Source organism: Narcine bancroftii, chromosome 3 (assembly GCF_036971445.1).
Source record: "Narcine bancroftii isolate sNarBan1 chromosome 3, sNarBan1.hap1, whole genome shotgun sequence".
Lineage (NCBI taxonomy): Eukaryota > Metazoa > Chordata > Chondrichthyes > Torpediniformes > Narcinidae > Narcine > Narcine bancroftii.
In genome coordinates, this window is record NC_091471.1 from 141,923,338 (window position 1) to 141,949,140 (window position 25,803).

Genomic DNA, 25,803 nt, shown 5'->3' on the forward strand with positions numbered 1-25,803 from the left:
TTTGAGTGATTATTGCATTACTTTTTGAGTTCTGAAATGGTAGTTTAACATTAACTATTTGCATAGTTAAACAGCAATAGACATCAATTACTGTTATTTCTTGGTCAAATTTCATTCCATAGAGCAAATAAATGTGAGTAAACCTACAGAGCAGCAGTTGATTGGAACTTTATTAAAATTGAAATTGACTATTTCCTGTTAAACCATATGATGCAAGGGAAGGAGGCATAATGAATACTCTCCTGGGGGAATAAAATTAAAGCCTGAAAATAAGAATTTTAAAAATAATCTACATTTATTAAAAACCCCTGGAACCTAATGTGCTTGGCATGGCTGGTAGAGAAAAGAATTCAGAAAAAAACAAATTAACTGTGCATAAAGAAATGAAGAATATGGAGAATGTTTGGCCTACCTTAACATTGGAGCCTAAGGCTTAGGTTCCGAGGCCTCCTTGGATGCCACGGGCGACGATGGCCTTCCTGAACCCAGAAACAGTGCCACCCCTCCAGGAATCCAGAGAAGATGGCACTAGAGCCATCCAGATCTCTCCAGGGGAATATCAAAATGTGGTGCGTGTGCACTAAAGTTAACCCCCGCACATGCTCGAAAAGGAACTATAGGCTTCTGAACGGAGACTCGATAGCACCACTTCGAGCACTGCCAGAAATGAGGAACCACAACTTGGAACAGAGCTGTCAGAAACACCTGTTTTTTTTCGTTGACAGGTAGCGATACAGAAGAAAAGGAAGACCAAGAAGAATCAGATGAAGATGAAGAGCATGAAGAAGGTCAATGTCCAACTATAAAGGATCTTTCCTCATTAATGATGGGTCAGCTCCAGATTTTAAAAGAAGACATACAGAACATTAGACTGATGTGAAAGATGTTAGAACTGACATGATGAAATATTCTCCAGATAGCGAGAAAATGTTTAGAGAGTGGAATTGGATGTGCAGATAGTTAAAAATGATGTGGATATTTGTATGGATAGAATTGAGAAGGTTGAAATTTCTGAAAATGTAAGGGAAAAACAGAGGAATGAATTGTTGGAAAAAATGGACATTTTGTAAAATCATAGTAGATGTAACAATGATAAGATTGGGTCTTAGAGAAAATTCTGAAGAAAGTGAACATCCTATGGAATTTTTTCAAAAATTGATTCTTAAAGTTCTAGGTAAAGAAAATTTTCCCAATTGAATTGAATTGGAGAGAACTCACAGAGCCTTAAGGAGGAAGCCACTGCCCATTCAACAACCCAGGGTTGTATTAGTTAAATGCTTACACTATCAAGAAAAAGAAAAAAAAATTAAAAGTTGTGGTCCAAAAGGCAAGACAGAATATGGGACCCATGATTATTGATGGAGATAAAAAAAATTTTGTTATGCTGATTTGAGTAAGGAAGTGCTGGATAGAAGAGAAGAGTGAAGGTGTAGCAGCACTATGGCAGCACTACATCTCCCAGGAGGCATCGAAAGAGCCATTTGACATCAGTGCATGATGATGTCAGCTCATGTCGAGTGCATGATTCTGGCTTTTAAAAGATTGCACGGGTGATGAAGAGTAAATTTGTTTGATTCACTCTAAAATCACCTTGTGTGGTTATTTCATTTTGTCCACTCTCATTCCACTGGCCACAGTTGGTGATCCCAATGAGTCCAAAAATGTATTTTTCGACAAATGTGGACTCTGCAGCCATTGCTGTGAAGCTTCCACCTTTCTGGACGGCTGAGCCTGAACTGTGGTTCCAACAGGCTGAAGCACAATTTCATATTCACAAAGTCGAATTAGACACTACTCATTATTACTATCTTGTCGGTGCCTGGGCCAGGTGTCATCAGGATGGTTGGCGATTTCCCATGGGATACACCACATACCAGCAAGTATAACACTTCAAAAGTACTTTTATTATGTGTATATGGCATGTTCTGTAGGGAAAGGGCAGCCAAATTACTACATTTTGATGGGTTGGGAGACTGCGCCCCTTCAGAATTAATGGATGAAATGCTGGTCCTGGCAGATAGTGAAAGGCCCAATGTATTACTCAAGCAGATCTTTTTAGAGCGAATGCTAGATGATATTAGGCTCTTCTTATCCATTTGTTTATTTGAAGACCAAAGGGCTGTCGTGGCCAAAGCAGACATTCTATGGTTGGTTAAAAAGCAAAGCGAGGAAAGACAAGTCTGCACAACCAAATCCTCCAATATTGACCCTGTGTCACACTCTAGTGCTCTTAGAACATCACTCCCTACAAGCAGGCAACGCCCCAAGACAAGCAAGCAGCCTGTGGACATCTCGTCTTGGTGTTATTGCCACAGGCTTTGGGGAGTAAATACCCACAAGTGCCTTCCACCCTGCCCATTTGCGGGAAACACCCAGGCCAACCACCAGTAAGGAATGCGCCGGTTGGCAAGAAACCTGTATGTGTGGGACCAGTTGTCCCAGCAAAAATTTCTGGTGGATATAGGTTCAGAAGTTAGTGTATTTCCACCACTGATTTTGACACACGCCATCCTAACCCGGACCTGCAACTATGAGCAGTTAACAGTTCCAACATTCTGACCTTTGACAACAGGAAGATGAATGTTAAGTTTGAGAATCATCTCTACACTTGGCCATTTATTATAGCAGCAGTATCCTGGCCTTTGCTTGCTGCAGATTTTCTTCAGGCTCATTCATTCCTCGTCAACTTAAAAGGGCATCACCTAATAGATGGGACTATTTTCAGACTATTCCTCTGACAGACACCTATACCCCTGCTCTGCACCTCCAAACATTAAGTAAACCAGTAGATGAATTCTCCAAACTGTTGGAAGATTCCCCTGAGATTTCTACGCTACAAATTTCTGCCTCCTCTGCAAAGCATGGTGTTACTCATCACATTTGTATTAAGGGCCCTTCTATCCATGTTAAAGCATGCAGCTTGCCTCCAGAGAAACTAAGGAAGATTTTGTCAAGATGGAGGAAGTAGGCATAATTTTTAGGTCCGACAGTCCCTAGGCATCTCCATTACATGTGGTCTCAAAACTCAACAGAGGTTGGTGACCTTGTGGAAATTACAAGCGGCTTAATGACCATCCCAGATTGTAATCTGATACCTCATATTCTGGATTCCTCGGCTAATTTGCATGGAGCAAAGATCTTCTCCAAAATAGACGGTGCATGGCTATCACCAAGTACCAGTAGAGCCAGAGGACATTTCAAAAACAGCAATAATTACCCCGTTTGGGTTGTTCGAATTTTTACAGATGCCATTTGGATTAAAGAATGCAGCTCAATCATTTAAACGGTTGATGGATGCTTTAGGATGTGGTATGATCAATGTTTTCATTTACCTGGATGACATTTTAGTGGCCAGTAGGACTAAGGAAGAACATTTGGAACATCTTCATACACTTTTTATTCGTCTTAAAGTTTGAACTGACCATCAATCCAGATAAATGCATTTTTGGACAAGAAATGATTGATTTCTTGGGGCATAGGATTACTCAGGAAGGCGTGACTCTGCTGCCATCCAAAGATGAAGCTATTACCAAGTATTAAAGACTTGCTACGGTTAAAAGCCTGCTGGAATTCTTGGAAACAATAAATTTTTACTGTCCATTTCTTCCGGGAGCAGCTCATATCATGAAGCCTCTTTTTGATTTACTGTCCGGAAACACCAGAACCATCCATTGGATTGGAAAACAATGCTTTCTTGAAGATGAAAGATTTGCTGACTCAGGCCACTATGCTCACATACCCAGTTTTAAGTGCAGCCACCTCCCTTTCTACAGATGCTTCCAGTATGGCTGTAGGAGGTGCTCTTCATCAATATGTCAACTGGCAATGGAAACTTTCAGCATTCTTCAGCCACTATCTTCATGAAGCAAAGAAGAAATACTATGCTTTTGATAAGGAGCTTTTGGCTATTTGCTTGTCAATTTGACACGACCATTATTTTTTTTGGAGGGCAGAGATTTTACTATGTACACCAACCACAAGCCCTTAACATTTGCATTTTCCAAGGTCGCAGAGCTCTAGTCAGCTCAACAACAATGGCAATTATCATTCATTTCAGAATTCTCCACAAAAATATTACATATTTCCGGAAAAGACAATGTAGTAGCTGATGCACTTTCCCACTCTGCTCCACTTGAGGTTTCATCTGTAGATCAAGGTATTGACTACACATCTTTGGCCGTGGGCCAAGAACTTGACCATGAGACAAATGCTTATCGGACTGCAATCACGAACCTGCAATTGAAGGATGTCCAGTTTAGAGTTCATGGCAAACTACTCCTCTGTGATATATCAATGGGACACCCACGCCTAGTAGTTCTGGCATCATGGAAATGTCAAGTATTCAACTCTGTGCATGGTTTCTCACATCCATCAATTAGATCGACTGTTTGTATGGTTTTGGACAGGTTCATGTGGCACAGTCTTAAAAAAGACATTACACAAGTGGTGAAGTCCTGCATCGCCTGCCAGAAAGCGAAAATTCAATGGCATACTAAAGCACCACTGCAGTCCTTTCCGGCAGTTACTTGCCATTATGCTTATGTCCACATGGATATCATTGGTCTGCTTCCTGTTTCAAGACAATATCATTATCTTTTTACAGCAATAGACAGCTTTATGTTGTGGCCCAAGGTTGTGCCTATGGTAGATGCTACTACAGACACTTGTGCTTGGGCATTCCTCAGTTTCTGGGTGTCTTTTTTGTGTTACTTCATGTTACTTCAGATATTGGACCATAATTTACTTCCTCGCTGTGGACGGCCTTGTCTCACTTTCTCGGTACAACAATTCATCATATGAATGCTTATCATCTCCAGGCCAATAGAATGGTGGAAAGATATCATCGACATCTCAAGTCAGCCTTGATGGCTCGGTTACATGGCCTGAACTAGGCTGATGAGCTGCTGTGAGTATTACTTGGCATTAGAACAACTCCAGAGGAGGACCTCCAAGCTTCATCTGTAGTGCTCATGTATGGTGCACCGTTGGTGGTTCCAGGGGAGATCGTCCCCTACCATTCCAACATCAGCAATGATCCTAAGGAACTGTTGAGCAGGCTAAGGGAGATGGTAGGAAAATTGACCCCAATACTACCATCATCACATGGAGAACACTCTTTTGTACCTAAAGACATCAAAAACTGTGAAGGAGAACACCTGGTCAGCCTTTACAGATGCCCTGTTAAGGATCTTGTAGGAATCTCAGACAAACTAGGTCGACCTGTAATTTGGACATTGGAGGAAAACCACAGTCTTTCACTATTGACAGGCTTAAGCCAGCACACGTGTACAGGTCTTCCCCACTGCAGCAGCCAACAGCCCATCGCAGGAATCGACATTCTAAAAGAGAGACAAACCTTTAAGGCAGCACTACAACTCCCAGGAGGCATCGAACCGGTGATGTAATGTCAATGCATGATGATGTCAGCGCATGTTGAGCATGGGATTCTGGCTTTTAAAAGGTTGTGTGGGTGATGAAGAGTAAATCCATTTGATTCACTCTAGAAATGCCTTGTTGGTTATTTTGTCATGTCCACTGTGATTCCAGTGGCCACAAATGCAATTCTTTGGAAATAAGTTTATGTTCAGACACCCAGCTAAATTAAAGGTGTTTTTGGACAATAACCAATCCAGGTTTTTTGTGGCAGCAGGACAAGCAAGAGGTTTTGCAGAATTTCTTCCTTCAATTAAAGAAGATCATCAAGGAGTGGAAGGTTCAAGTCCTCAATGAGAATTGCAAAGGGAAGTGGTGCAAATACAGCTTACACCAAAGAGAGCTGTAGCTTTGCAGGTTTTAAGCTGTCAACAAGAATTACAAATAGGTCTGGGAAACAAAGTCAAAACTGTCATAATTGATGATGATCAAGTAAATGCTGACCTGAAAGCAGCTGTGAAAGATTGTTTGAATGAATTGTATAATTGATTTTTTTTCTGCATGGGGGGAAGGATGTTTTTTCCTTACTTGCTTTATCTGTTATATTCCATCTTATGGCAGGAGCTACAACCTGTATGGTGGAGGGGAGTAGTGCTCTTTATTTTTTTTATTCAGCATCTGTGGAGGGTGGAAGTATGTAATCTATTTGTTTACTTTATTTTCTTTTCTTTTTCAGAATTTTTTTTCTTTGGGACAGAGATGTTCACAGGAGTTGCTTGTGCTTGATGGTGGAGACTGGAAGGGTGGACTGAAAGATATTTGAATTTAAAATAATGGATGGAAAAATTTTTCTTAATTTTAATTTTAATGTTAATGGTCTTAAAAGTAAAATTAAAAGAAAAAGAATACTTGTTTATATGAAAAAAGATGAAAGTTCATATTGCATTTTTACAAGAGCCTCATATGACAGAGAAAGAACATTTGAAATTAAAAAAGGAAATGGTGGGTAAAGTAGTATCTTCATCTTTTAATTCTAAAGCAAGAGGTGTGTGTTGTAATATTAATAAAAAAGTATTGCTGAAAATTAAAGATGTTATAATAGATCCTGTGGTTCATTGTCAAATTTATTCTGAGATGTGGATACTTGTGAGTATTTATGTACCAAATGTCAATGATTAAGACTTTATACGGGATACTTTTTTTTACATTTTTCAGAGTGAAATGAAAAAAAATATTAATAGGAGGTGATTTTAATTGTTATTTGGAGCCTAAATTGGATAAATCAACTAAATTGGTAACAAAAGCTAAAATGGTTAAGACTATATTAAGTTTGATGAAGGAATTAAATTTAATAGACATTTGGCATAGGTTGAATCCTAAGGAGAGAGACTGTTCTTTTTATTCCCATAGACATTATTCTTATTCAAGAAGAGATATTTTTTCTCCAATAACAGCACAGTTACAGGGTAGAATTAATTTTGTTGAATATAAATCTAGAATATCATCAGATCATTCTCCAAATTTAATGGTATATAATACTAAAAACGCTAGATCAACTCTATTACCTGGAACAGTATACTGGAGGACAGGTGAAGGAATTAATCAAAAGTTTCCCATATATGAATCAAGACCAAAGTTTTAAAAATGCAAAAGAATTATTGCATCATCATTATGGCGATGAACATAAAATCACAAAAGCCCACATCGACAAGATTCTTTCTTGGTCAGCAATAAAATCAGTGGATGCAAAGCTTTACAAGTATATGCATTCTTTCTGAGAGGATGTTGCAACACAATGGGAAGTAGTGTAGATTTGCAAGAGCTGAATTTGCTTGCTAATTTGTTGATTATTATTATAAACAAATTGTCTTATAAGCTGAAGGATTTATGGAGAACCAAAGTTGCAGAGCTTAACATTCTTCCTGGAAGGGATACCACTTTTGTACAATTTTTGGCATGGCATGCGCATGTTTACCAGTATTTTGAAATATTAAGGATACTTCAATAGTTCCTAAAGATGTAAAGAAGTCTAAGTCATACTCTCAACAGAAACCAAAGGGAAGTATCTTTGTTACTGCTGGGTCAGATACAAGCTCAAAAAAGAACAAGGAAACAATTGAAAAGGTAGATAAGACTGTTCAAGAAAGCTGTTTGTATTGCAAAGATAAGCATGAAAGCAAAGATAAGTGAAAGATGTTCACGATTAGAGAAAAAGTCACACAACAAGAAAATAACTTTTTTTAAAGAAGAATGGATTATGTTTCAGTTTAAAGGGCATATCAGCAAAACTTGGAATAAGCAATTCAGTTGTGATATATGCAGTTTGAAGCATTGCAAGTTACTGCATACTCAATGAAGTAAAGTTGAGAAGAAAGTCAAACAATCTGAATCCAAGACTAAAGACACAGTTAGAGAGGATGGTTCAGCTTCGGTTCAGACAAACAGTCGGTGACAAAGCTCTCTTAATAGTTCTTGTACAAGTTAAAGCTAAAAAGGGAAGCTTCATACTGAAGATCTATGCACTTCTTGATCCTGGAAATACTGCATTATTTTGTACTGTTGAATGAACTTAATCTTCATGAAAAAAGATCACAGATCACAGATCTTATTAAAGACATTGAAACTAATATAGTTTCAGGTTTACAGATTGCTGGATTGAATAGCAATGAATGTTGCAATCTTCCAAGTGTATATACTCAGAAGACTATGCCTCTGAATAAGGAGAATATTCCATATTAGAATGATATCAAACAGTGGGCTCATCTAAAAGATGTTTGCCTAACCAAGATTGATATGTTAATTGGATTAGATGTATCAAAAGCTCTCAAACCTCTAGAATTAATGAGGAGTTGAAACAATGGACCTTATGCTGTGAGAACATTGCCTGGATGGACGATCAATGGACCATTAGGAGGAAAAATGAATAATGGTCAGGAGACATTGAACGTGAATTTCAACTGAATTTCTCTTGTTAAACCTTTGTTACTGCTGGGTCAGATACAAGCTCAAAAAAGAACAAGGTAACAAAAGTTCAATCTTTTCTGAAAAGCAAGTTTAAAATTGATTTTCTTGAATGTCTCACTGATATTCAAGAACCTGCAAAGGATGACAAGCATTTTCTGGATTTGGTTTCAAATTCTATTAAACATGTTGATGGTTATTACCTTTGAAGAAAAGAGAAATTTGTATGCCAGATAATAAAATAATTACAGAACAGCGTATGCTGAATTTGAAGAGAAAATTCAAGAGAAATTCTTCTTTTTATTTGGAATGTTGGACATGATAACTAAGGGTAATGTTGAAAAGGTATCAGAAGAAATCTTGGAATGTAAAGATGGTAGAAAATGGTATTTACCTCATCATGGAGTTATACATCCACAAAAGGAGAAACTACGTGTAGTATTTGATTGTGGAGCATTATTTCAAGAAGTTTCATTGAATTCTCAACTTCTACAAGGTCTAGACTTAACCAGTACTTTAATAGGGATTCTGATAAGATTTTGTAAAGAGCCCTTTGTAATTGCTGCAGATATTGAAGCGATGTTTTATCAAGTGAAAGTACCATCAGAAGATTGTGATTTTCTATGATATTATGATGGCCTAATGGAAATTATAGTAAAGATATGATTGAATACAGAATGACAGTTCATTTATTTGGAGCAACTTTGTCATCGAATTGTGCAAATTTTGCTCTCAGAAAATGTGCTGAAGATAATGAAGAGCACTTTAGTTCTCAAGCTATAAGCATCATCAGAAATCATTTCTATATTGATGATTGTCTTATTTCAGTGGTTTCAGTAAAAAAAAACCCAATAGATTTTTATCATGAGTAAAAAGAGAGCTGTAATAAAGAAGGTTTCTTCCTTACAAAATGGATTAGCAACATTCGAGATGTGTTGGCTGTTATTTCTGAGGCAGAAGGAGCAAAGGAGATAAAACATCTTGATTTGGATTGTGATGTTCTACCTGTCAAAAGAATTCTAGGGGTGCAATGGTGTGTTCAATCTGATGTTTTCAAATTCAAGATTGTTTTGAAAGGACAGCCTTTAGCAAGAAGAGGTATCCTTTCGAACATAATCTCAATATATGATCCCTTGGGAACATTGGCATCGGTAGTATTAACAGCCAAGAAAATTCTGCAAGAATTGTGCAGAGGAAAATTTGAATGGGATGAAACTATACCCGATTCCATCACACAAGATTGGATAAATTGGATTGAGAATTTTAAAATGTTAGAGAATTTTGAAATAAACATATGTTTTAAATCAACAGTCTATGGAATTGCCACATTTGCTCAATTACTCCACTTTGCTGATGCAAGCAAAGGTGGGTTTGGTACTGTCAGTTATTTAGTACTGCAAAATAACCAAGAGCAGGTACATTGAGGATTTGTAATGTGAAAAGCCCATAACCATTACCTCAAATCAAATTGACTGCTGCTACTATGGTGAGCAAAATGGACACTGTGATGAGAAGAGAATTACAGATGGAGTTAGCAGATTCTATATTTTGGACTGATAGTTCATCAGTACTTAAATACATTAATAACAAAATCACAAGGTTTTGTACCTTTGTAACTAACAGAGTTAATGAAATTGAGAAGGTTTCGCAGGCTAGTCAATGGAGATATATTGAAAGTGTAGATAATCCATCTGATATGGCTTCATGTGGTACAAAAGTTCAATCTTTTCTGAAAAGAGCCAACACTTGGGTGTCTGATCCTCAATTTCTTTTGCAATCTCAAGAAGAATGGCCTCAAAATCCAGAAGAGTTAAAAGGATTTTTGATGGAGGATCTAGAAATCCAAAACACTAATGTGAATACTATTCAAATATCTAATGAGAAACATACAATTATTTGATTAATTTGCTATCATGTTTCCTGGTTTTGTTTGAAAAAGGCTGTAGCATGGATTCTTAGATTAAAAACTATGCTTTTAAATTGTTTTTTTTGAAGACTTTATTTAAAATTTTATAACATGAATACAATAAAGAATTACATTTAAAGAAAAATAGAAAAAAAAATTTAAAAAGGTATGATTACAATATTACATCAGAAAACTACACAAAATAACCCCCCGTTAATTGTAACACAATATTAATAGTCTAACTTAAAATTAGTCCAACCCTCCCCCCCAAAATAAAGAGTGAAGAGTTAATAAAATTGACAATATTATATATGAAAAAAATACCCACTTACAAAAAAGAGATAAAACTTAACCTAAAAAAATTCTAACAAAAAAAATTGTCAATACTAAAATATCACACTTAAACATATATTTAAATCAAACTTAAATGCATATAATTAGCAAACAGAGTCCACTTTAACTTATAAAAAGGCATCTTATCCTGAATTGAAAAAGATATCCTTTCCATAGTCAAACAAAATTTCATTTCCAAATACCACTTATCTAAAGTTAGTATATTTCTATCTTTCCAAGTAAGTGCTATACATTTCTTTGCCACAACTAAAGCTAAATAAATAAATGAAATCTGATAATCCTCTAAACCTAAATCGATTAATGATTGCATGTTCCCTAATAAAAATATATCGGGATCTAATACAAGATGGATATTATATAAACTGTTAAAAACAGATTGAATACCTTTCCAAAACTGTTGCAATCGATCACAAAGCCAAACAGTATGCAAAAAAGTATTGGCCATCTGATCACATCGAAAACAAGAATCCAACTTACTAAAACCAAATTTTTTAAATTTCTCAGGCGTTAAATATAGCTGATGAATAAAATTATAATTAATCATCGCTAGTCTAGCATTAATTAATTTCTGAATACTATTCTGATAAATTTCCATTCAAGCTTCTTCAGCTATTTTATGTCCTAAATCTTTTTCCCATTTCAACTTATCTTTATCCCAGTCTTTTTTACTATCAATTTCTTGTAAAATACAATACAAATCAGATATATATCCTTTTTTTGGTATTGAAAGTACATATTCTTCAAAACTAGATTCAGGCAATAAAATCATATGTCGACCATATAACTGTTTTACAAAAGATCTTAATTGATAATATACAAATATAGAATTTGCACTAATACCATATTTCCTTTGTAATTCGTCAAAGGAACAAAAACAACCCTCAGAAAAACAATCAGATAAATTTTTTATTCCCTTCTTTTCCCATTGTTTCAAAGTGGCATTGGAGACTGTAAAAGGAACAAGTTGATTATTATATAATGGCAATCTTCCAGAATATATATTTTGAAGTCCCAATTTTTAAGTTTACTTGTCCATAAATTCAATAAATGTTTCAATATTGGCACATCATAAGTTCGTAATAAATTTTTATTCCATCGAAACAAAAACTCATGAGGAAATTTTTCTAAAATAACCACCATTTCTATCTTTACCCAACTAGGTGGGTTGTCCATATTCATTAATGCACTAAGAAATTTGAATTGAGCTGCTTCATAATAATGCTGAAAATTCGGTAATCTTAAACCTCCAAATTGAAAATCCCACATCAATTTTCTCATTGCTACTCTCGGAAATTTTCCCTTCCATAAGAATTCTCTAATCGCTTTATATAAATCCTTAAAAAAACTTTTTTTTTAAAAATAAGGAATTGATTGAAACAAATATTGTATTCTAGGAAAAATATTCATTTTTATGGTATTAATCCTCCCTAGTAAACCCAAAGGTAGATCCCTTCACCTAATCAAATCTAATTTAATCCTTTTTATTAAAGGAAAATAATTAATTGAATATAATTCTTGAAATTCCGTATTAACATTAATTCCTAAATATTTAATTTGTGTAGTCCACTTCAAATTTGTAATATTTTTATATACTGAATAATCACCTTTACAAATTGGTAAAATTTCACTTTTAGCCCAATTTACTTTGTAACCAGATAATTGGCCATAAATTTCTAAACATTCTTGAATTGCAGGTAAAGGAATATCCAGATCCACCAAATATAATAAAACATCATCAGCAAATAAATTAATCTTATATTCCTCATTCAGAACTCTCATACCTTTAACATTTTCATTTTGACGTATTAATTGTGCTAAAGGTTCAATAACTATAGCAAATAAAGCAGGTGACAACGGACATCCTTGTCTAGTAGACCTTGTCGAACTAAAAGATTCTGAAATTTGGCCATTAACAGCAATTCTAGCCTTCGGGCTATTATATAAAGCCTTTATCAACCCAATAAATGAAGAACCAAAACAAAATTTCTCAAGTACTTTGAACAGAAACTTTAATTCCACTCTATCAAAAGCCTTTTCTGCATCCAATGAAACCACTATTGGATAATTCAACTGAAATTTAGATTTATTTATCAAGGTTATTAACCGTAAAATATTATCTGACGCATACCTGTTTTTTATAAATCCCGTCTGATCACCATGTATAATTTTAGGCAGATATTGAGCTAATCTTTTAGCCATAATTTTAGCTACAATTTTATAATCTACATTTAACAACAAAATTGGTCTATAAGAAGAAACCTGTAAAGGGTCTTTATCTTTTTTTGGTATAACCGTAATTATTGCGTTAGAACAAGACTCAGGTAATTGAAAAGTATTGTAAGTTTGTTGTAATACATCCTTATAAATAGAAGATACATCAGCATAAAAAACTTTATAAAACTCTATAGAAAACCCATCTTCACCAGGTGCCTTTCCATTCGGCATGTCTCTTATTGCCCTTTCTATTTCATCTTCTGTAAAAGGTTTATCTAACTCTTGTCTGCCTTCTTGATTCAATTGTGGCAAGTTAATATTTTCCAAGAAAGAATCTATTGCATCTCCAGTTACATCTTTACATTCCGAAGTATACAATTGTTTATAGAAATTACAAAATTCCTCATTAATCTCTTTTTGATTAAATGTAATATCTGATTTCTTTCTAATCGCTGGTATAATCCTAGATAATTGTTCCTTTTTTAATTGCCATGACAAAACTTTATGAGCTTTCTCACCCCATTCATAAAACTTATGCTTAGTTCGATTCATTAAACATTCAAACCGATATGTTTGTAATTAATTATATTTAAATTTTAAATTAGTTAACTGATTCTTTAGCATTTTGGTAGCATGTTTTTGAAATTCTTTTTCAGTAGCAGTTATCTTTTCCTCTAAGTCTTCAATCTCTTTAATTCTCTCCTTCTTTACTTTAGAGGCATAACTGATAATTTGGCCTCGCAAAAAAGCTTTCATTGCATCCCATAAAACAAAATGACTAGAAACAGAATTACAGTTAATACCAATAAAAATTTCAATTTGCTGTTTTAAAAAACTAATAAATTCTGGTTTTTGCAATAGCATAATATTAAATCTCCATCTTGAAGCGTTCTGAACATCATGTGAACTCAAATATTCTAATAATAATAGTGAATGATCCGAAACCAATCTAGCCTTATACTCCACAGATGTAACCCTATCCTGCAAATGTGCTGATATTAAAAAATAATCAATTCTAGAAAAATAATTATGTTGCGAGGAATAAAAAGAAAAATCTTTCTCTGTAGGATTAACTCTTCGCCAAATATCAATTAAATTCAAATCTGCCATCATATTAATCACTTGGATTGCCATCTTAGACTTCTTAATTACTCTTGGGTACTTATCCAATAAAGGCTCCAAGACCACATTCAAATCTCGCCCAATCATCACATTAGAGTTCGATTGTCTAAGTAATAAAGACATATCCACAACAAAAGCTATATCCTCAACATTAGGAGCATAAACATCAAGCAAAGTCCATGCCTCATTAAAGATTGTACAATTTAATTTTAATATTCTTCCACCATTTTTCTCTTCATTCTGTAACTGAAATGGTAGATTCTTATGTACCAAAATTGCCACACCTTTTGCCTTAGAATTAAACGAAGAATAAAAAACTTGCCCAACCCATTCACGTTTGAGTTTCAAATGTTCCTTATCTGTTAAATGAGTTTCCTGTAAAAAAGCAACATCAACTTTTATTTTTTTTAAATAAGCACTTTCTTACGCTTAATAGGATTATTTAAACCTTGAACATTAAGAGAAGCAAACTTCAATTTAGACATATCTTACATTCAATAAAACACAACAACAAGAAACAAACAAAAAAAAGGAAAAAAAAGAAAGAAAAAAAGAGAAGAAAAAAGAAACCCCCCAAAAAAAGAAAAAAAAGAAAAAAAACCCTTAATTCCCCTTTGAAATTACAACCAAAAACTAAAAAAAAAGATATATATAAAATTTTTAAAAATTATTTAAAAAAGATAATAAAAAAAAGAGCTTCATTCCCTAACCCAAAAATTAAAAAGAAAAAAAATCAGGTCGGAGGTCACAATTACCTCCTCCTGTTTAAATCGCCTAATGCGGTAACTCCCCCAAAATATTGGGTGTGAGATAACTCACACGCAGCTGATGACTTCTGGAAATTGGTTTTCACCCAGTTCCCTCTCCCAACTCCCATCACTATTTAAAATCTTCTCAACAAAAAAAATAATTAAAAAAAAATTTTAATCAACTTTGCCATTGCGACCACCATTTCTTCCATTTCTTCCAGAAATCAGATTCCCTTCTTGCAGCTCTGCCCTCTTTGGAGACCATGGAGGACTACGTCGTTCCTGGAATTGCATAATTGGTAAAGACTGAGCAAAATCCATAGCTTCTTTAGGATTATCAAAGAACTTTGGTTGATATCCATCCTGAAAAATCTTCAGTACCACAGGGTATCTAAATGTTGCCTTATATCCTTTTTTCCACAATAATTCTTTCACAGAATTAAATTCACGTCGTTGAAACATAATTTCCTGACTTAAATCCGGATAGAAGAAAACACGATTACTCTGAAATATCAAAGGAGATCTGTTTTGCTGTGCATTTTTAATAGCCATACGTAAAATAGTCTCTCTATTACAGTAATTTAAACAGCGAACCAAAACAGGTCTTGGATTCTGTCCTGAAAAAGGTCTCCTTCTCAAAGCTCTATGAGCCCGTTCCAATATTAAACCTTCAGGAAACTTATCTTGTCCCAACACTTGTGGAATCCATTCAGTAAAAAATTTTCTTGGATCTGGCCCTTTTATGCCTTATGGCAAGCCGACAATTTTCACATTATTCCTTCTGGATTGGTTCTCCAAATAATCAACTTTTTTTGCTAAATTTTTATTCTGAATCTGTAGCATTTCAATTGTTTTATTCACATCTTGCAATTGATCTTGTACATCAGATAATCCTTGATCACACATCTCAAGTCTTTCAATAGTTTCGACTTTAAAAGCTCCATAATCAGCCATCTGTTGAGTATTGACATCCACCAATGCATTAATCTTAGAAATGATTATTCATAGAATCACCTAAATGCATCATTGAAGAAAATATCTTATGTTCAAGACTCTTGAAAAGTATATCAATATCAGTAGATCCAGACATGGTGGGATCCTGCTGTTCTTGTGGAATCAGAGGACCTTCTATCCCTTCTTTTAATTTAGTAGCTTTTCTTGCAGTTTGACTCTGTGTAAGAGCCCCTGGCACAGACCCCCCAGAAGTGTCAGGAGGCTGATAATCAGGGTTATCTTTGATCCAAACCCCCTTTAAAAGCTTCGTTACGTCAGTATCTGGAAGAGCTGTTGTAACTGATGGTATAGCAGTCAAATAACAACTCTTTAACTCTCCAACTGGTGCCGCCCCAGCTAATTCAGCAGTCAAAGTCTCAGTAACAGTAGACGTTGTTTGAAATACTGCATCCGGCCAGCCCTTTGTTCTAAAGGCAGCTGAAAACGACCTTCAGAAAGACTTACGGATGCAGAGCGGAGCTCCAAGGCCAAATTCTTCTCTTCTTTTCCTGGATCCATTTCACGCTGAGTCGTGGCTTTTTGTAAACAAGTAGGCTCAGATAATTTCGGGAAATATAATTTTTTAACAATCTGTTGATGTTTCCTTTTACTTTTTTTTAATAAATGTACCATTAGGTATTAATTCAACACCTCATACTATTTATAAACTTTAAAAAAAAGTTTTAATGGGCACTTAAAGACAAAACAATAAGTTAGAGTCAGGAGAGGACTGGAAGGCACGTCTGTTCCTTATGCCATCTTGCCACGCCCCCTATGCTTTTAAATTGTATCAAGAAAAAGAATCTGAAGATTCGAAAGAACCGTTACCTAACAGTTGATTAGTTGCCGAATGCTGAATTGGAGATAATTAATTTTTGTCAGAAAAAGGCATTTGATAATGAGATATCAAACTGAAGAAGAATCTGGATGTTACAAAAACAAGTCGTGTTTACAAGATAAATCCTTTTCTTACAAATGATGTATTGAGAGTAGGAGGAAGATTGAAAAAAGTAATAATGCCAGAAGAAATGAAACATTCAATTATTATTAGATAAGGAATTTCATATTTTTGATTTGATTGTTCAACATATACATGAGAAAACAGGTCATGGTGGTTGTAATCACGTATTATCAGAAGTGTGCCAGAATTATTGGATACTTGGTGCTTCAACATTGATCAAAAGAAATATAACAAAATATGTTAATTGTCGATGTGCAAATGAGGACATCAACAAATGGCAGATCTGCCACAAGACAGAGTTTCACCTGATGAACTCCCATTTGCAGATTTATTTTGAAAAATATGGATTAAAGAATATCTTTCATTATTATAAGGAAGTCAAAAATGGTCTAAAACCAAATGCAATTTTGTATGAGGAGACATTGTAATTATCATGGATGATTCTTCACCGAGAAATTCTTGGTTGCTGGGGAAAATCGTGGATGCAGTTCCAGATAAGAAAGGTTTCGTTCGGCAAGTGCGGATTAAAACTGAGACTGGTTACTTAAATAGATCTATTAATAAAATCTGGCTTTTACAAGAAGTTTAAAGTTTTGATTTTTAATCTTTTACTATATTTACTTGTGTAATAGTGATTATTATATATTAGCCATTTATGTCTATTATAATAATTAGGGACCAGAATGTGAAGGTTAAAACCTTGTGTTTTTTAACTTAATTAATTTTGTGCCTCTCTTTAAGTCTCATAGTAGTGTTACCATAGTGACTATGATGTAATATGTTGTAATATCCACTCAGACTAATGACTTGCTCAATTCGACAACGTGAAGGAAGCATGAGCATGAGAATTTTTTCTTTTAATTTTTATGTGTATCTCTTTAAATACTGTTATGTATCTCTTTAAAGTTTGAGCTTTATATATGTTTTATATCTCTATCATACAGTAAATGCTTTGTTATTCATCATTATGAAAGTATTAATGTGAAGCTATGCAAAATGTTTATCCATTTTATCAATGAATTAAAACTACATAAAACAGCAGTCACAGAGTTAGATTTATTGGATTAAAGAGATTGAAATTCGGAATATCATAGCTCACACTTGTGGAAGATGATACTTTGAAATTAGGATATATTAGAATAATGAAAGTGTCGTCTATCAAACCCACATGATTTTATTTATAAATGGAATTCAGGACTGTTAACAGTGAATAGAGAAACTCCCATATTGAAACATTTAATTGAGCTTTGGAATAAGGTTGATAAAGAGATTGGAGGAGGAAGTTTATTGTCTAGAAAAACACCATTATTTCAGAATAGATTGATTCCATTTTCCACAGAAATCAATTTTTAAAGATTTTGCAGTGTCAAGGAATTAGGAAGATTGAGGATGTTTTTAAAGCATGGAAATTTATTTCTTTTAAAAGAAAGAAGGAGAAGTTTAAGGTACCTGAAAATAGTCATAATTTAGTTATGGAATTTTTACATGAAAATTTTGGTCATGAGCCGTTATTACCAGTAGAGACAGAATTAGAATTATTGTTGATTATGGAAGTATAAAGAAATTTATTTCAGTGATTTATGGGTTATTTCAAAAGAAAGGCCAAAAAGTAGGGCTTCATAAATCTAAACAAAAATGGGAAGTACATTTGAATAAACAAATAGATGAATGAGATTGGATTGAGATATGTAGAGAAAAAGTGAAAAATACAATAAATGTGAGATATAGATTGGTACAATGTAATTTTATTCATCAGTATTTTTGACACCATACAAGTTTAAAAAAGATTGAATCATACTCTTTTGGATTAATGTTTTAGATATAGACAGGAAATTGGTACATTTTTGCAATCTACTTGGCAGTGTCCTCGAGTTAAACCTTTTTGGTTAGAAATAAGTAATTTATTGGAATGAATAATGGGGATTAAATTCCCACAGGATCCAATGTTATTTTTATTGAGTGATAGTAAAGGTGTTAAATCTAAATTGAAATTAAATATATATCAAAAGAAGTTTGTTCAAATTGCTTAGAGCAATAGCTATAAGTCTGATACAGATTTGGGTATAGAAAGATGGCATGCTGAAGTTTGGAGTTGTATACCACTTGAGAAAATTACTTACAAGAGATAAATAAGATATATTTTGGAAGATATGGGGCCCATATTTACAGTGTGGGTGTAAATATTTAAATTAGGCTCCTTAAGGACTCAGTATCTTAAAATAAACTTTAAAGTAATAGCCATCCCTGTTGAGGGTCTCATCCTTTTTTTCTTTTCCTTTTAGAAGGGAGATAGATGGGGGAAGGGGGCAGTATATAGGGTTTTTGTATTCTTTCTTTTTTTTATATATGGCACATATATTTGTATTTAATTTGCAATATTATCAATGATGTGAATTTTTTGTGGTTTTAAATTTATAAATAAAATGATTAAAAAAATAATGTTTGGAATAATCCACAAACTGAAGTTTTCTGACCATAATGTTTAATAATGTAAATAAAATAATATAAATAAATAAAATATCTGATGTAATGTAATAACGCTATACAATAAAAATAAAATTTCTTCGCAATTCATTTGCATTTCGTGTAAAGAGCTATGCATGGCACATTACTTCATGGCAAGAAATACTGGTATTTTGAACAAAGCTGTTTAACAATCGAGCCAATTGTCAGTCTGCAAGTATGTAGCTCCTGTGAGACATTATTGATATGAAGCAAGTAGAACTGTAGGGAATGTGGGAGGAATGATTAACTACTTAGAATTTTTTTCTCTTGAAAAGAGAAAACAATAAAGTTGAGGATACCACACATTTTTGAAAGAGGTGATGGAAAGACTGAAGGAGATCTGGGGTTGTTCACTTTCAAATAGTAATTAATAAAACATATTGTGGACTATGCTACACTGCCATATTTATGAATGATACAGCATGTTGCTATGCCAAAATTCTCTTTTGCTCTGACCAGGCTACTTACTCAACACAGAAACACAAGTAGAATATTTATGCAATATATCCGAAATTAAAATAGAAATTTCTGAAAAAGTTTGCAGAGCAAGCAGCTTTTTCTTTTCATGGAAGCACTGGGGAAGCATTCTAGCGTTGGAAGTAATTCAGTACTCCTGGCAGATAAATTAAAAAAATATCAGACATTGTGTTATGAGACGAAAGATGATTCTGTGAATTGGGGTGTGCAGTGTCTCTGGTTGGATGAAATGATCTAACTCATTGCATGTGCCATCATAATCTTGGCTTGCAAAATTGCCTGATCATTTGTGTGAAGGCAATAAATAAGTGAGAGGCTGGAATGTTCTAAGAGAGGAATAATTTGCTATCTATAGGCATATGCCACCAGCTGATAGTCACTGAGATAGGTCACCTTTCTCTTTTAGGGTATGATGGGTGTCCTTTTGAAGGATGTTCTGACTATAGTAACGAGAGGTTGATAATGTCTGTAAAAACTCCAGCCATTTGGTCTGTGCATGCATTACATTCGTGACCAGGTGCACTGGGCTGGATGATTTCCAAGTCTTCACCCTCTTGTTATGTCATCCTCAGTGATGGGGATCACAGGGTCACTGGAGGCTTTGGCGAATTGTGAGGGGGTATCATTGCTTTCTCTTTTGAAGCAAGTGTCATAGGTGTTGGGTTTGTTTGGAAGTGAAGCGTTGCAGCCACTAAAGCTACACAGTTTTGCCTTTTAGAAAGTGATGGTGTGCAAGCCTTGTCACAGCTGCTGAGCCTCCTTTTGGGACTCCAGAGTAGTCTGGAATTGTCTTTTCATGTTGGTAAAGGGTTTCTGGAGGTCATACATAGTTTTCCTGAATGACCTTGAATGGTCTGATATGAATGCCACAAATTTAGTCTTCAGATGGTTGTGGATTTCTTGATTTATCCATGGCTTTTGATTGGGTGCACAACTTCAGGCTTATGCAATTCAGTCAGTTATTATTGTGGCTGCTGAGTCCTTGAAGAAATGTCAGTTATCTATTTTTACCTCTTATGGATTCTGCATGACCTTCTATGTTCTTCCAGCATTTCTGTGTTTGTCTACAGCTTAGCCTCTAACACCATCTGACCTGATAATTAAGCAGGGATCTGGGACTCCGTTGCTCACTTTACAAATGAATTCCACAATTTCCTGATGGACAGGAATGAGGAAAAGATAAGTAGGTGGAGATGAGTCAATCATCAGATTAGACATAATCACATTGAACGCGCGGAGCAGGCTTGACAGACTAGATGGACTACACCTGCTCCTATTTCTTATGTTCTTATGGTGGCATCTATGATTGATAGCAACCATGAGGGGTTGGAGACTCCAGGGAAGGAGAAGACTAGCTCAGGGTACGAGAAGATGTGAAGAACACCCTCGCCCCACCCCTGCCATTTGAGAAGGAGAAGCAGAGGAGACGACCCACAGGACAGTGACAATGGCGGTGGACCAGTGAGGGGTTCTGTGGCTGAAGAAAACATGGGTGTTGATGACTCAAGGTGAGGAACCCCTGAAGGCTGTGGGCTGCTGGTAACTGCAGTGAGGGATTCACACCAGACTGTGGACTGCTAGTGACTGGTTCAAGACTGGCTTTAAGGAATTTGAACTGGGATTCGAGAAGATGCTGAAGTTGTTGAAGGTTTCTTGATCATCTCGGAGGTTCGGATCTAGAACTTGGGCTACTGATGGCTTGGTCTGGACTCTGTGTGGCAGCAGGAGCACTGGAGGCGAATCCACAGATACTCGGTGACTCTGAGGGGACTCTCTTGCTTCTCTTTCTCTGATTGTAAGAGGCACTTCAGGAAAGTTCTGCCAATGGTGAATCTCTCTGCCCTTTCAGCAGATGAAAGCAAATTCCGTGTAATATTGCTCTGTTTTTATAACATGACAATAAAGGAATCTTGTACAATGATCAAATAGTTTCTGACTATTGCAAATATGCCTTTTAGTATTTTGAATCTACTTTTTGTTGGTAAATTCATTGGTTTATTGACCAAGCTATGGTTTGATCCTCTAAATCTTCATATGCTGGCAATCCATGTTAGCATAAATCCCAGTAAACTAAAAATACATTGAAGTGGGAGAGCACTTGTTTTCTCTTTCTCTTGTTATTTTGTTTAATCTCTCCTCTTGCACTAATTTTCCCTCTTATTGTTTAGTGTCAGTGTGTGTGTGTATGTGTGCATGTGGGCATTAGCCTTAAATTTGCTTTAGTAAAATTAAACACATCCTTAATGCAGTTCACAGTGGATATAATTATAGCATAAAATTGTCCATCAATGGCAAAATTAGCACTTTTATTTAGATAAAAGCTGATGGCATCAATACAATCCAATAGCATTCTTTTGTGTTATGACGCCAGGAACATCCGTCCAAATCTATTGACAATACTTGACAGTGAACTACTTGGTAATTATCTAATTATAAAGTGTTCTATTTTCCAGCATTGATTTTCCTGAGTTTGATGATGAATAAAGGATCAATTATTTTCATATACATTTGAAAATATATCCTTGGTTATTGATTAAGTAATCTTGTATCAGACACCTTGGGAAATTTAATGTTTCTTGAGAATTACTTAGATTCTGTATTTACCATAGTAAGTACATATGATGAAACTTCACTGACTAGCTTTATACATTCTTGTTTAACTACCAATATTAGATATTTACATATATTGCCAGCAAAAAGGAAGGTAATTTGTTTCTTCGATATTAGCAATAGTCACAATTACATGAATGCAATGATCCCTAAACATCACATGGCTAATAATAAATTGGTAATTGAAAACTGATGGCTGGAAGGGAAAAAACCAAGCATTTTAAAAAGTGAATGTGAATGAACTTGAATCAGGAGAACAGGGGAATTTTTGCATAGCAATTGTTCACAAATGTGGACATGAAAAAACAGTAATTGATAAGACTTGAAAACATTTTAACAATGTTAAATAGAGAATGCAGTGAAACTTACAAATCACAAGTGTTCATCAAATGTAAAATGAGGACACAAACTTAAAATTAGGACAATGTAATTAGTAATATTGGATTATTAGAATTGGAGATCAGAGTCAGTAAAGCAGTTTCTGTTCATCACTTAAAGTATGTAATTGATTTTTTTTGAACTTTTATAATTCAGTCATTTATGATCTACCTTTTTTCAAAAGAAATTGTTATCCTATAATTTGATCTAAAAAATAAATAAAACACACAGTAAGTTGCTTTGTATAATTTTAATTTAAATTAGCAGATAATTCAAATTAAAAAGTAAATTTAATGGGTATATATTTTATATTTAATAATTAAAAACTTGAATGCTTATGTGAAATTGTTTTAGAGATATAGAGTTTGAGAATTATATTAAGGTGAATGATTTAACTTTAATGATTTAATTTCATTAATGTTCAAGCAATGATAACCCTTGCTTAAACATTATACCTGAACATATTAAACAAATGCCAATAACATTTCTTGTATGGACCCTGTTATTTGAATTCAGCTTCAGGAACACAATTAACATATATTCAGGGTGGCAGAAGGAATGACTCTCTACTTGGTTGGAATCAATTTGCAAGTTGCGGGTTAGATATTTATGGAGCTGGATGTTGGAAGCAAGGATTTTGTTTTCACTTGAATATTTCAGCAATTATTTTTTTATATACTTCTAAATGTGATCCATCCTTATTTCAGTCTGTATCCCAAGGATGTTGTTAAGTACTTACATTACCTTTGGATTAGTTTGATTCTATCTAGACATCTCCCTTTTTTTGCTTCCCACATTCTATTTTGCAACAATCACTCCAAACATGCTATAGATTGTTGATCTCATTAAAAAAAAATCCTACATAACGCTTACCTTCTTTCTCAACCCTGGCCCATCATCATCTTGGGCAAGCTTTTGGCCATTCTCCTTCTTGATTAGTTTGACAATCTCTATTTTACTAATGACATTACAGAACTGTTAGTTGTATTAACCATGTCTTGTTTATCTTCTCCTTTCTGAAATTATTTATTTCTCAGCTCTGCGATGCACAGGAAATTCACACAAATTCTCCAAAAATGAGATAGGGATTTTATGTAATGGAAAACTGGGGTAAATAATTCATTCCTTAAAATATCCAATGTTTTTATGAGGCACAATGTACCCAGTCTTCTCTTCGCAGACTGACATTTATAACAGGTGGAATTTCATGCTGTTAATTTATAATAAGAATAATGTATACAAAGAAACAGCTAAACATTATTGTAAAATGTTCTGTCTTGCCAGTGATTGACCAAGAATATTCTGTGCTGTGTGCAGGGTTATGTTATATTTTATATTATATGTAAATATGTTTTTAAAAGAGATTGTGTTGGGTTTGGTGTGTAGGTCACAAAAAGACAGCAACACTTCATAAAAGAGATCTCATTTAAAATGCAAGAGCTTTGCTGAAAGAGAGACTTCATGTCCACAGTGATTTTACAGAAACTTTGAAGAATGCCTATGGGGACTTCACAAGTAGGTGTTAATTGGACTAATGCTGTGGAGTAAATGGACTATTGTCTTTAAAGCAGGCAGAAACTGATTCTGATGCCAGCAATCTGTCTCATTGCAGTTTGGTATTCTAAGAGGGGTCATGTGGTTTTGCAAGAAGAGAGAGAGAGAGAGAGAGAGAGAGAGAGAGAGAGAGAGAGAGACAGACAGACAGACAGACAGACAGACAGACAGAGAGAGAGAGAGAAAGAGAGAGAGACCAAATGGGCTTTCTCTAAGAGAGAGGGAAAGAGAACTGACTTCTGCAGTGGCTTTTGGAAGCTTGTGGAAAACCCCATTTTGAAGACAGGTTGTGAGTTCTGAGTTCAGCCTGGTGAAAACCCTTATGGTCCTTGCAAGAGGAAATGACTGGTTAGGGTGTTTCACCTGAAATAAGGCAAACAAGAGGAACTCTGTGGTGACCTGGAAGAAGAGGTTATCACTTGGAAAACCCTGATGGGACAAGTTTCTTCGGCAAGGCACTGATGGAAGTAAATCAGTTGGTGTGTGTCCAACGAGCAACATATCTCTCTCTGAAACCAACAAGAACCTTGCTGAGTGGTATCACCAGAGCTTGGTGAAAATTCACAAATGTTAAATTCTGTGAAAAGTATAAGAATTGCCTGATACCAGTAAACTTGGATGAGTGAGAAGTGAGATTGGACTTTGAATCAATTAATTTTACTGATTATATATACATTACATACATTTGCACTTAGAATTAGAAGGGGGTTAAGTTAGTTATTTTTAAAGAAAATTAAAAGGAACTTTTGTTTAAGTAACCATTTGTCTTGTTGAATTTCTATTGCTGCTGTTTTGGGGTCCTCTGGATCTGTAACAGCTGTGTAATCCAATTTATTTAAGAAAATCTTGATCCACCATTTGACTATTGTATAAAACAGAAAATGTGAAAGAACAAATCACAGCGCATATGCTCAGGTAAAGAGTAAAAATTCCCATTTCATTGAAAGATGATTTAAGATATACTTATTGCATTTATATGCTTTCGTCTCCTTTATGCATGCTGTACTCTGGAGTACAAGTATAATCATATTCTCATTGGTGTAAAAATGGCAACATTTTGTACAAGTTAAAAATTGCACAGACTGTGACACACAAATAATTTTATGATTCTTAAAGATAAGATTGTTCCCATTCTTAAATGTGCATCACTGATGTTCCATCTTAACTTTTCTGTTGAGAAATGGTGACATTTTATGCTGTGTCTTGAGTTTGCATTCTTCTTTGGCTTGGCTTCACGGACGAAGATTTATGGAGGGGGTAAATGTCCACGTCAGCTGCAGGCTCATTTGTGGCTGACAAGTCCGATGCGGGACAGGCAGACACGGTTGCAGCGGTTGCAAGGGAAAATTGGTTGGTTGGGTTTTTCCTCCTTTGCCTTTTGTCAGTGAGGTAGGCTCTGCAGTCTTCTTCAAAGGAGGTTGCTGCCCGCCAAACTGTGAGGCGCCAAGATGCATGGTTTGAGGCGATATCAGCCCACTGGCGGTGGTCAATGGGGCAGGCACCAAGAGATTTCTTTAGGCAGTCCTTGTACCTTTTCTTTGGTGCACCCCTGTCACAGTAGCCAGTGGAGAGCTCGCCATATAACACGATCTTGGGAAGGCAATGGTCCTCCATTCTGGAGACGTGACCCACCCAGCGCAGCTGGA

General features: G+C 35.1%; 1 long non-coding RNA gene across 2 annotated transcripts in view; it reads left to right on the plus strand.

Moving 5' to 3' along the window:
- Window positions 1–25,803, plus strand: part of LOC138757633 (uncharacterized) — a 146,533-nt gene that overhangs the window by 99,179 nt on the left and 21,551 nt on the right. Inside the window, exon 4 of one of the 2 annotated variants that reach the window (XR_011353770.1) lies at window positions 6,110–6,325. The exons of the other annotated variant lie outside the window; for it this stretch is intronic. This is a non-coding gene — a long non-coding RNA (uncharacterized lncRNA). Of the gene's footprint in view, window positions 1–6,109; window positions 6,326–25,803 lie in introns of those variants that run through there. 2 annotated transcript variants of the gene reach the window in all.